This window comes from Mus musculus, chromosome 1 (assembly GCF_000001635.26).
Source record: "Mus musculus strain C57BL/6J chromosome 1, GRCm38.p6 C57BL/6J".
Taxonomy (NCBI): Eukaryota; Metazoa; Chordata; class Mammalia; order Rodentia; family Muridae; genus Mus; species Mus musculus.
In genome coordinates this window covers 107,916,698-107,929,974 of record NC_000067.6, presented here as the reverse complement: position 1 = coordinate 107,929,974, position 13,277 = coordinate 107,916,698, and the positions used below count along the sequence as shown (strand labels likewise).

The following is a 13,277-nucleotide window of genomic DNA, read 5'->3' as shown; positions in this document are numbered from 1 at the left end:
GTAACAAGTGGTGAGATATACCCATCTTCATTTATTTTACTGGAAACTAACTAAATAAATAAGTTCCAAGTTAAATATTCTCATTTCTAAAAGTTTTGTTGAATTTTTTTTTCTCCTCTCATTTCCTCTGCTCTTCTTCTGAATCTACTGTAATTCAAAGTGTGTTGGAGGTGTAACAGGAGTTGATCCACAAACAGAGCCAGAAAGGCTCAGGAGTTCTGATGGCCAAACAGCAAAAATAGAGGGGAAAGACACCTTATTCTTCTCACGCTTGGGTCTTTCTGGCTTACAGAAGCTATACTTAAGCCAAGATCAATTTGTCAAATAAAAGTAATTCCATTCATAAACTCATTTCTGCTTACCTTGCTTAAAATATTCATCCACATTCTAAGAGCACTGTGGTAACTCTGCAACAATTTCCTTTTATAAGAAATCAGTTTCAAACTCAGCTATTAATACCCAAAGTTCTCCAGGAAGCTTCTATTAAAACTAGTAGTGATGCATTACAGTCACAAAGTAATTTCCTCAAAGAGAAATAGTCCCAATGATGTTACGTTCATTTACCACTGTATATAGGGGAAATGGCCATTATTTCCAAACAGTAATAGTATAGTTTCAATATAATGTCTTTGAGTGGGCAAAGAAGTTACCTGGAAATTCACCTCCTATTGTCACTGAATGAGAGAGAGAGAAAAAAATTATTTTCTTCAAGTTTGGAAATCTTGCTTATAATTTTATTTTTGCATACAAGTAGTGCATTCTCTAGAAACCATGTGTATCTCCCAATAAGCTTCTCATTTTCTCGTGAAAACTAACATATATGAATTGTAGTATGTTTGTTTATGTGGAACATAAAAAAAAAATCAAGCCATGCTCCATAAAACAAAAATTAGTGGCAATAATCACTAAAGTGTGTCCTTGTGGTTGCTTCTTATACAAACTGCCCTCAGTTGTAAAATCAATAAGGCACATCTGAGTTTGAAGTTTTTCCAGGTATAATTTTCAGTTTATTAAAAAAGAAAAATGTATTAGTCCCATTTAGAAGGTTTTTGAAAATGAAAACAAATCACTTCTAAAGAAACTTTATTTAATTTTTTTCATACAATGTATTTTGATCATACACTTTTCCCTTCCCAACAAAAACACTTTTGAGTCTGGAGAGAAGATTTATACCCCAATTCACAAATATCACAAGCAAATTAATTCTTTCACCTAAGGTATCTATACTGAGACTTACTATTCACTGCCACAAAGCATGAAATCACCACTCTCTAATAGATGTTACATGATTTAACACATATACAGTTTGTTCAAATGCTGACATTAGTGGACTCCTTGCAAATAATTCTCTTTAATATTTATAGGAGTTCTTTAAAATAACCCCATGTCTTATTTAGACTTCCTATTGCTGTGATAAATCATTATGACCTAATGCAACCAGGGGAGGAAAGGGTTTATTTTCTCTTAAATTTTTGTATAAAACACTCCATCCCTGAGGGAAGTCATGGTACAAAGTCAAGGCAAGAAACTGGAGGCGGGACATGATGCAGAGGTCACAGGGTAGTGCTGCTTACTGGCTTGCTTCTCTTGGATTCCTAAGCTTTCTGCCTGATGGAACCTGGACCACCAGCCCAAGAGTGGCAACACCCACAATGGGCTGGGTCTGCCTACTTCAATCACTAATTAATCACAGCCTTGCTCACAGACCAATCTGGTGGGAACATTTTATTGATTGATGTTCTCTCTCCCCAAATGACTCTAGCATGTGTCAAATTTACATACAAATTAGACAGCACATTTGCCCTGTCGTTAGTGACTGTCCTCCAACCCAAGCAACCACTATCTTGGGGAATTCAGGTGATTCAGATTCGCCAGAGATCATGCCAACTGGCAATGTAGACATTTTACAGCCCCCCACAGAGGAACAGAGTTAGGTTGCAGATCCTCACGTGAGTGTCTAGCTGCTCTCCACTGTCTGCCACTATTGCATGTGACTTGCGGGCAGGGAATGTAGCACAGAGTCGGGAAGACTCAGGTGGGGGGGGGGGGCAATATATGACCAGAAAGAATCTCTTGTTGGTGCTGGTAAGGCATTTAAAGTGTAATTTGTTAGGGTGAGGAGTGCCCATAAACATCTTAGTAACCCCTCAACTAGGCTGTCAGAAAGTTTAGTAAATTTCTTGATTCCCCATAGTGAACTTTTGTGGACTCATCAATTTGCCATTGGAACATTGGAAAGAGGTAAATATTGCTTTATACTTTCCCCAGGGAAGGAATTTAGCAACATCCCTGCATTAGCAGCAAAAAGCAGCAGATATAGTATGAATTTACAGGAATATTTAATTTTTGGTATGCCTTGTTAGTGAAGTTCTACTTCTAAGAGCTTTTTATTTATTTTTTCTTTTGACAAGATATCTTGTTTGTGAAGTGGATGACTTTGATAAATAAATGTGAGATCATTCATGAAATGCAGAGAATGCGCTTTCAGAGTAACATTTTCCATTTTAATAGCTCATCGCTCAAGACAGTAGCACAGGGTTCTATAAAAGCTGAGCACTGCTTGGCCCTTACCACTATTTTGCTAGGAAAGCTTAAAGGTCAAGACTAAGAAAAGATGGTTTCTGTGAATCCTAGCCAGTTGCTAACTGCAGCAGTGCTTAAGCTTTGAATTGGACCATTTGGGGTCAGAATCGACTTGGAATGGAAACCAAGCAACTGAGGGAAATCATCAAAGCAATAGGATAGTTTAAGAAGAGTGAGTGATGGTAACGTGACCTAATGCTCCAGGTCATGTGGGAGAGGGTCAATTACATTTTGCTCGTTTTCCTTCCAGTAGGAAGATCATAGAGAGGTGTTGCTAACTGGATAATCTCAAATATAACTGTGAATTCTCATTTCTGCTTGAAGTCTGATTCTTGTAGGTACTACAACAATGGCAATGATCGTGTGCTAGGGATCCAATTAGATTAGATTTTAGCAGGATAAATGTTTTTCTCTCTAGAATAACTTCTTGTTGCCAACAATGACAAATGATGCTGAGTATCAGACAGATAGGAAGGATAATGAGAAAGGTCAACCATTTCTAGCACAGTCTGATAAGAATTCAGACAGGCAGCAGCATCCAATAATTGTCCTACTGGCCAAGACCTTATCAAAACACATAATAGTAAGCAAGCAAGGCTTAAAAATAACATTTTTGGTCAGAGCAAGGGCTGTCAGCTCTGTAAGAAGGAGAGATAAATCTAGAAGGAGTCTCTCTGGAAAGGGCAGTACTTGGGAAAGGAGAGGAAGGAGGGGCTAGTCTCTTGTAGACCACTGTCAGAACACACTGGGAGTGACTGCAAACAGCAGCAATTACAGGGAAGGCTTGCAGGCCTTTCCACATGCAGATAACATACTCCAGAATGCCATCTCACCTGGGCTAACCATGGTGCTCTACAGAGGACTTATAGTAGAGAAGTCAACAAATATTTGGAAGTCTTATCATTCAATTCATCCCACAACACCTTGATAGCAAGCAAAAGCAGAATCTCGATCTTGGTCCGGGACCCGCCGAACTTAGGAAATTAGTCTGAACAGGTGAGAGGGTGCGCCAGAGAACCTGACAGCCTCTGGAACAGGCAGAAGCACAGAGGGGCTGAGGCAGCACCCTGTGTGGGCCGGGGACAGCCGGCCACCTTCCGGACCGGAGGACAGGTGCCCGCCCGGCTGGGGAGGCGACCTAAGCCACAGCAGCAGCGGTCGCCATCTTGGTCCGGGACCGCCGAACTTAGGAAATTAGTCTGAACAGGTGAGAGGGTGCGCCAGAAAACCTGACAGCTTCTGGAACAGGCGGAAGCACAGAGGCGCTGAGGCAGCACCCTTTGTGGGCCGGGGACAGCCAGCCACCGTCCGGACCGGAGGACAGGTGCCCACCCAGCAGGGGAGGCGGCCTAAGTCACAGCAGCAGCGGTCGCCATCTTGGTCCCGGGACTCCAAGGAACTTAGGAATTTAGTCTGCTTAGGTGAGAGTCTGTACCACCTGGGAACTGCCAAAGCAACACAGTGTCTGAGAAAGGTCCTGTTTTGGGCCTTCTTCTTCGGCCAGGAGGAGGTCCAAATACAAGATATCTGCGCACCTTCCCTGTAAGAGAGCTTGCCAGCAGAGAGTGCTCTGAGCACTGAAACTCAGAGGAGAGAATCTGTCTCCCAGGTCTGCTGATAGACGGTAACAGAATCACCAGAAGAACAATCTCTAAACAGAGTCAACTATAACAACTAACTCCAGAGATTACCAGATGGCGAAAGGTAAACGGAGGAATCTTACTAACAGGAACCAAGACCACTCACCATCACCAGAACCCAGCACACCCACTTCGCCCAGTCCAGGGAACCCCAACACACCTGAGAACCTAGACCTAGATTTAAAAGCATATCTCATGATGATGGTAGAGGACATCAAGAAGGACTTTAATAAATCACTTAAAGAAATACAGGAGAACACTGCTAAAGAGTTACAAGTCCTTAAAGAAAAACAGGAAAACACAATCAAACAGGTAGAAGTCCTTACAGAAAAAGAGGAAAAAACATACAAACAGGTGATGGAAATGAACAAAACCATACTAGACCTAAAAAGGGAAGTAGACACAATAAAGAAAACTCAAAGCGAGGCAACACTAGAGATAGAAACCCTAGGAAAGAAATCTGGAACCATAGATTTGAGCATCAGCAACAGAATACAAGAGATGGAAGAGAGAATCTCAGGTGCAGAAGATTCCATAGAGAACATCGGCACAACAATCAAAGAAAATGGAAAATGCAAAAAGATCCTAACTCAAAATATCCAGGAAATCCAGGACACAATAAGAAGACCAAACGTACGGATAATAGGAGTGGATGAGAATGAAGATTTTCAACTCAAAGGTCCAGCAAACATCTTCAACAAAATTATTGAAGAAAACTTCCCAAATCTAAAGAATGAGATGCATATGAACATACAAGAAGCCTACAGAACTCCAAATAGACTGGACCAGAAAAGAAATTCCTCCCGACACATAATAATCAGAACATCAAATGCACTAAATAAAGATAGAATACTAAAAGCAGTAAGGGAAAAAGGTCAAGTAACATATAAAGGCAAGCCTTTCAGAATTACACCAGATTTTTCACCAGAGACTATGAAAGCCAGAAGAGCCTGGACAGATGTTATACAGACACTAAGAGAACACAAACTGCAGCCCAGGCTACTATACCCAGCCAAACTCTCAATTATCATAGAGGGAGAAACCAAAGTATTCCACGACAAAACCAAATTCACGCATTATCTCTCCACGAATCCAGCCCTTCAAAGGATAATAACAGAAAAAAACCAATACAAGAACGGGAACAACGCCCTAGAAAAAACAAGAAGGTAATCCCTCAACAAACCTAAAAGAAGACAGCCACAAGAACAGAATGCCACCTTTAACAACTAAAATAACAGGAAGCAACAATTACTTTTCCTTAATATCTCTTAACATCAATGGTCTCAACTCGCCAATAAAAAGACATAGACTAACAAACTGGCTACACAAACAAGACCCAACATTTTGCTGCTTACAGGAAACTCATCTCAGAGAAAAAGATAGACACTACCTCAGAATGAAAGGCTGGAAAACAATTTTCCAAGCAAATGGTATGAAGAAACAAGCAGGAGTAGCCATCCTAATATCTGATAAGATTGACTTCCAACCCAAAGTCATCAAAAAAGACAAGGAGGGACACTTCATTCTCATCAAAGGTAAAATCCTCCAAGAGGAACTCTCAATTCTGAATATCTATGCTCCAAATACAAGAGCAGCCACATTCACTAAAGAAACTTTAGTAAAGCTCAAAGCACACATTGCGCCTCACACAATAATAGTGGGAGACTTCAACACACCACTTTCACCAATGGACAGATCATGGAAACAGAAACTAAACAGGGACACACTGAAACTAACAGAAGTGATGAAACAAATGGATCTGACAGATATCTACAGAACATTTTACCCTAAAACAAAAGGATATACCTTCTTCTCAGCACCTCATGGTACCTTCTCCAAAATTGACCACATAATAGGTCACAAATCAGGCCTCAACAGATTCAAAAATATTGAAATTGTCCCATGTATCCTATCAGATCACCATGCACTAAGGCTGATCTTCAATAACAAAATAAATAACAGAAAGCCAACATTCACATGGAAACTGAACAACACTCTTCTCAATGATACCTTGGTCAAGGAAGGAATAAAGAAAGAAATTAAAGACTTTTTAGAGTTTAATGAAAATGAAGCCACAACGTACCCAAACCTTTGGGACACAATGAAAGCATTTCTAAGAGGGAAACTCATAGCTATGAGTGCCTTCAAGAAAAAACGGGAGAGAGCACATACTAGCAGCTTGACAACACATCTAAAAGCTCTAGAAAAAAAGGAAGCAAATTCACCCAAGAGGAGTAGACGGCAGGAAATAATCAAACTCAGGGGTGAAATCAACCAAGTGGAAACAAGAAGAACTATTCAAAGAATTAACCAAACGAGGAGTTGGTTCTTTGAGAAAATCAACAAGATAGATAAACCCTTAGCTAGACTCACTAAAGGGCACAGGGACAAAATCCTAATTAACAAAATCAGAAATGAAAAGGGAGACATAACAACAGATCCTGAAGAAATCCAAAACACCATCAGATCCTTCTACAAAAGGCTATACTCAACAAAACTGGAAAACCTGGACGAAATGGACAAATTTCTGGACAGATACCAGGTACCAAAGTTGAATCAGGATCAAGTTGACCTTCTAAACAGTCCCATATCCCCTAAAGAAATAGAAGCAGTTATTAATAGTCTCCCAGCCAAAAAAAGCCCAGGACCAGACGGGTTTAGTGCAGAGTTCTATCAGACCTTCAAAGAAGATCTAACTCCAGTTCTGCACAAACTTTTTCACAAGATAGAAGTAGAAGGTATTCTACCCAACTCATTTTATGAAGCCACTATTACTCTGATACCTAAACCACAGAAAGATCCAACAAAGATAGAGAACTTCAGACCAATTTCTCTTATGAACATCGATGCAAAAATCCTTAATAAAATTCTCGCTAACCGAATCCAAGAACACATTAAAGCAATCATCCATCCTGACCAAGTAGGTTTTATTCCAGGGATGCAGGGATGGTTTAATATACGAAAATCCATCAATGTAATCCATTATATAAACAAACTCAAAGACAAAAACCACATGATCATCTCGTTAGATGCAGAAAAAGCATTTGACAAGATCCAACACCCATTCATGATAAAAGTTCTGGAAAGATCAGGAATTCAAGGCCAATACCTAAACATGATAAAAGCAATCTACAGCAAACCAGTAGCCAACATCAAAGTAAATGGAGAGAAGCTGGAAGCAATCCCACTAAAATCAGGGACTAGACAAGGCTGCCCACTTTCTCCCTACCTTTTCAACATAGTACTTGAAGTATTAGCCAGAGCAATTCGACAACAAAAGGAGATCAAGGGGATACAAATTGGAAAAGAGGAAGTCAAAATATCACTTTTTGCAGATGATATGATAGTATATATAAGTGACCCTAAAAATTCCACCAGAGAACTCCTAAACCTGATAAACAGCTTCGGTGAAGTAGCTGGATATAAAATTAACTCAAACAAGTCAATGGCCTTTCTCTACACAAAGAATAAACAGGCTGAGAAAGAAATTAGGGAAACAACACCCTTCTCAATAGCCACAAATAATATAAAATATCTCGGCGTGACTCTAACGAAGGAAGTGAAAGATCTGTATGATAAAAACTTCAAGTCCCTGAAGAAAGAAATTAAAGAAGATCTCAGAAGATGGAAAGATCTCCCATGCTCATGGATTGGCAGGACCAACATTGTAAAAATGGCTATCTTGCCAAAAGCAATCTACAGATTCAATGCAATCCCCATTAAAATTCCAACTCAATTCTTCAACGAATTAGAAGGAGCAATTTGCAAATTCATCTGGAATAACAAAAAACCGAGGATAGCAAAAACTCTTCTCAAGGATAAAAGAACCTCTGGTGGAATCACCATGCCTGACCTAAAGCTTTACTACAGAGCAATTGTGATAAAAACTGCATGGTACTGGTATAGAGACAGACAAGTGGACCAATGGAATAGAATTGAAGACCCAGAAATGAACCCACACACCTATGGTCACTTGATCTTCGACAAGGGAGCCAAAACCATTCAGTGGAAGAAAGACAGCATTTTCAACAATTGGTGCTGGCACAACTGGTTGTTATCATGTAGAAGAATGCGAATCGATCCATACTTATCTCCTTGTACTAAGGTCAAATCTAAGTGGATCAAGGAACTTCACATAAAACCAGAGACACTGAAACTTATAGAGGAGAAAGTGGGGAAAAGCCTTGAAGATATGGGCACAGGGGAAAAATTCCTGAACAGAACAGCAATGGCTTGTGCTGTAAGATCGAGAATTGACAAATGGGACCTAATGAAACTCCAAAGTTTCTGCAAGGCAAAAGACACTGTCTATAAGACAAAAAGACCACCAACAGACTGGGAAAGGATCTTTACCTATCCTAAATCAGATAGGGGACTAATATCCAACATATATAAAGAACTCAAGAAGGTGGACCTCAGAAAATCAAATAACCCCCTTAAAAAATGGGGCTCAGAACTGAACAAAGAATTCTCACCTGAGGAATACCGAATGGCAGAGAAGCACCTGAAAAAATGTTCAACATCCTTAATCATCAGGGAAATGCAAATCAAAACAACCCTGAGATTCCACCTCACACCAGTCAGAATGGCTAAGATCAAAAATTCAGGTGACAGCAGATGCTGGCGAGGATGTGGAGAAAGAGGAACACTCCTCCATTGTTGGTGGGAGTGCAGGCTTGTACAACCACTCTGGAAATCAGTCTGGCGGTTCCTCAGAAAACTGGACATAGTACTACCGGAGGATCCAGCAATACCTCTCCTGGGCATATATCCAGAAGAAGCCCCAACTGGTAAGAAGGACACATGCTCCACTATGTTCATAGCAGCCTTATTTATAATAGCCAGAAACTGGAAAGAACCCAGATGCCCCTCAACAGAGGAATGGATACAGAAAATGTGGTACATCTACACAATGGAGTACTACTCAGCTATTAAAAAGAATGAATTTATGAAATTCCTAGCCAAATGGATGGACCTGGAGAGCATCATCCTGAGTGAGGTAACACAATCACAAAGGAACTCACACAATATGTACTCACTGATAAGTGGATACTAGCCCAAAACCTAGGATACCCACGATATAAGATACAATTTCCTAAACACATGAAACTCAAGAAAAATGAAGACTGAAGTGTGGACACTATGCCCCTCCTTAGAAGTGGGAACAAAACACCCATGGAAGGAGTTACAGAAACAAAGTTTGGAGCTGAGATGAAAGGATGGGCCATGTAGAGACTGCCATATCCAGGGATCCACCCCATAATCAGCATCCAAACGCTGACACCATTGCATATACTAGCAAGATTTTATCGAAAGGACCCAGATGTAGCTGTCTCTTGTGAGACTATGCCGGGGCCTAGCAAACACAGAAGTGGATGCTCACAGTCAGCTAATGGATGGATCACAGGGCTCCCAATGGAGGAGCTAGAGAAAGTATCCAAGGAGCTAAAGGGATCTTCAACCCTATAGGTGGAACAACATTATGAACTAACCAGTACCCCTGAGCTCTTGACTCTAGCTGCATATGTATCAAAAGATGGCCTAGTCGGCCATCACTGGAAAGAGAGGCCCATTGGACACGCAGACTTTGTGTGCCCCGGTACAGGGGAACGCCAGGGCCAAAGGGGGGGAGTGGGTGGGTAGGGGAGTGGGGGTGGGTGGGTAAGGGGGACTTTTGATATAGCATTGGAAATGTAAATGAGCTAAATACCTAATAAAAAATGGAAAAAAAATAAAAAAATAAATAAATAAATAAAACCCTAAAAAAAAAAAAAAAAAAAAAAAAAAAAAGCAGAATCTCACTCATGAAGGTAAGAATCGTATGTGTGTGTTAGGATGTCGGCAAATGCTATTCATTACCTCTCTGTATTCCACATCTGTTATGTGGGAAGAAACTAGGACAGAGAAAAAAGCATAAAGATCAGCAAATGAAAGAAACAAATGGCAGAGAAAGACAGCGAAATGTCCCCTCCATAACCAAAGCTTACATGTAACAGAGTACAAGCAGGAAAAGTGTGCATTGTAAAAATATAAAAATGCCCCAATCTGCCCAGCACTGGTACTCTTGAGCTTCTGACCTATCCTCAGCTCGAGGCCATTTTCCTTCTCAGAGGTGATTTTTCTCCCTAATAAACTGGCTGTTCCTTCTACTCTCCATGTATCTGATCCAATCCTTTGTGGTGGGGCACAGGGATCCAGGATCTTTAGTGGGTACACTACATTCTCTGATGCATACCTATAACTTTATACAGAGGCACACACACTGCTGCACATAAGCACGCATACATAGATATACATACATGTATATCTATCTTTTTCTAATCTCATGTAAATACAGGTGGCTATTATATTCCATCATAAGTTGTGCTTGAAGAAATTTGTTAATGCAATTATAAAGAAATATAGAGATGCATCTAATCTATCTTTTAAGTTTCATTTTGTATTTAATTATAAGTCATCACTTACTTTTGTAATTCATAAATTTCAAGTTTCCCCACGGGAATTTACTACTCTTTCACTGAAGAGTAATTATAAAATGGTACTTAAAACTCTATTAATAATACAGTAAGTATCTTAACTAAATGACATCTTAAAGTGAAAAATATATTTGCCCTTCATATTTCTAAGAAAATACATTTTAAAATGTAAAAATAAAATTAGAGTACAGGCAAAGAAGAATTTACTCTAAAACAGTAACTGAGTATTGCTTAAGGCTTCAGCATTTCGGGTTCATAATAGATATGAGAGAACTCATGTATAAATCTCAAATGATTCATTAATGTAATATATTTGCATATTACATTTTTAAAATTATTGAATATTCCACTGAATTTTATCTTCAACAACCTCATTACATACATAGAAAAAGCATTGCAATCTCTAATTTTATCAGTGAGGGAAGAAACAGAGGGCAGGAAGGTTAAATGACTTCTTAAAGGTCAGTGAGTGAGTCTGCGGGAAAGAGTGTGTATAATAATTAATGTCCCGTAAGTCCTGCCTTCTGAATGTGAATGTTATCCTCTCGTTAATGAAGAAACCTGAGCTCCCAAGCTGGAATATTGATGCCAGATACATTTAATTCTCTCGTGAGGAAAATTTACATTCCTCTAACATTTTTACTCACACATCACACTTGATTTATATTTGTGAAGAAATCTTTACTTCCACTTCACCATCAGAGAAACTGTGGTACAGGGAACTGGGTGTAGTGCTGATATCAAGAAAGTAGAACACGCACGTTTATAGGGTTTTGTATGTTTTTAAGAAGGAAGGAAGGAAGGAAGGAGAGACAGAGACAGAGACAGTGAGAGACAGAGAGAGACAGAGAGAGACAGAGAGAGACAGAGAGAGACAGAGAGAGAGGGAGAGAGCAGAAATGGCTGTCATATAGGTGGAAATAAGTGATTATTAGAATTTAGCTTTCATTAGTGGTTAATGTGTCCTTTGTGTCCTTGGCAGTCTATCATTGTCAGTGTCCCTTCTATTCCTTAAACTTCCTATCTTATGACTTCACATTGGTTTCTGAAGTTCCGAGCTGAATGGTGATATCTGAAGGCAGAATTGGTAAATGAAACTGGCAGTCGAATCAAAGATCAGAGCTCTCTGCTTTTAGTCACCAAGAAAAATAAACGTTTCCCAGAAACATCACTAAGATATACTCTTAGATCTGTTTGATCATAAAATCATCCAAAATCCCCCTAGTAAGATGAGGGAGACACGAACAATGAATGACTTAGTAATTTTGTGCTGCTATGAATTTGGGGAAAAAACATAATAGTCAGAAATTAATTTTTATTATGGTTCCTGAAACTGGCTAGTTCATGGTGAAAGCAGAGTCCCTGCTTCTAAAGTAATATCTTGAAAACTATGTGCTTCAAAATGGAGAAATGCTATCCCTCACATATCAGAAATAAATCGCAAAGATGTAACAGACTCTCTTGTTAAGTAAGTCCTTGCATGAATACTTACTTAAAGTATTTGTGTTGAAGAGTTCTTAAGAGGCAAGCTACCTTGCCATTAGACCCGTTCCCACCTGACTGAGATTTTTCTTTTTCAAAATTCTTTCACTTAGTAGGCTGAGGTGGTAATGCCACTTAAAGAAGGAAGAGTGTACATTAGCTCACAGTTAAAAGTATAGTCTACCATGGCATGCATGCCAGGGTATCGGGTCACAGTGCCACTGTGGTCAGATGAGAACAACACATGCCATCCATGCTCACCTATACACCTGACAGAAATATAATATCCACAGTATCCAAAGAACTCAACACTTGGGCCCTTCACTCTGAAAGAAAACAATGGCTAAGAAATATCTCTAAAAAGATTCTCTCAAAAAACGTTTGTTCACCAGCCCTGATAATTATGTGAATCAAATCAAAACAACTCTGAGGTTTTCTTACCTCAATCAAAGTGGCAAAGACCAGTAACAGCAGCACACGCCTGCTGCGGGGAAAGTGGAGCCCTCATTAAATGTTAATGGGACTATAAACCACTGAAGCCACTCTGCAAACAAGTGTGCAGAGTTCTCAAAAAGCTAAAAATAAATCGACCAGATGACCTGGCCTGTGTCATTTCGTGGCATGTTTCCAAAGGACTGGACATTTTGTTCCACATACACTTCATTGGTGCTGTCTTCACAATATCTAGAAAATGAAAACAACCTATAAATCCTACAACCAGCAAATTAATAATGAAACTGTAATACATATACACTATGAAATACTATTCTGCTGTAATGAAAGATGAAATCACGGACTTTGTGGGTAGATGGATGGCACTAGAAAAGATTATATTGAGTGAGGTAACCCCAACTCAGAAATAGAAATGTCTCATGTTCTCTCTCATTTGAGGTGACTAGTTCCAAATCTGAGATGAAAATAGATATTCTGTAGTAACTACAGAAACCAGAAAAGTAAAATGGGACCATTTCCTGAATAGGAGTTTTGGAGAGATCTGTGGCATTTTAGAATCTACCTGTGGACATAAAGCTTATATACTAAGAGAACTGTAAGAGTTTTTAAAAACTCATTTTATTAATAAATGCTGACATTTATG

The 13,277-nt window shown here is 39.5% G+C and overlaps 1 long non-coding RNA gene across 2 annotated transcripts in view; it reads right to left on the bottom strand.

Annotated features, from left to right (window-relative positions):
* Window positions 1-12,716, bottom strand: part of D830032E09Rik (RIKEN cDNA D830032E09 gene) — a 33,689-nt gene extending 20,973 nt beyond the window's left edge. For both annotated transcript variants that reach the window (NR_102307.1, NR_102306.1), the window contains exon 1: window positions 12,623-12,716. This is a non-coding gene — a long non-coding RNA (RIKEN cDNA D830032E09 gene). The remainder of the gene's footprint in view (window positions 1-12,622) is intronic.
* Window positions 12,717-13,277: the final 561 nt, after the last annotated feature.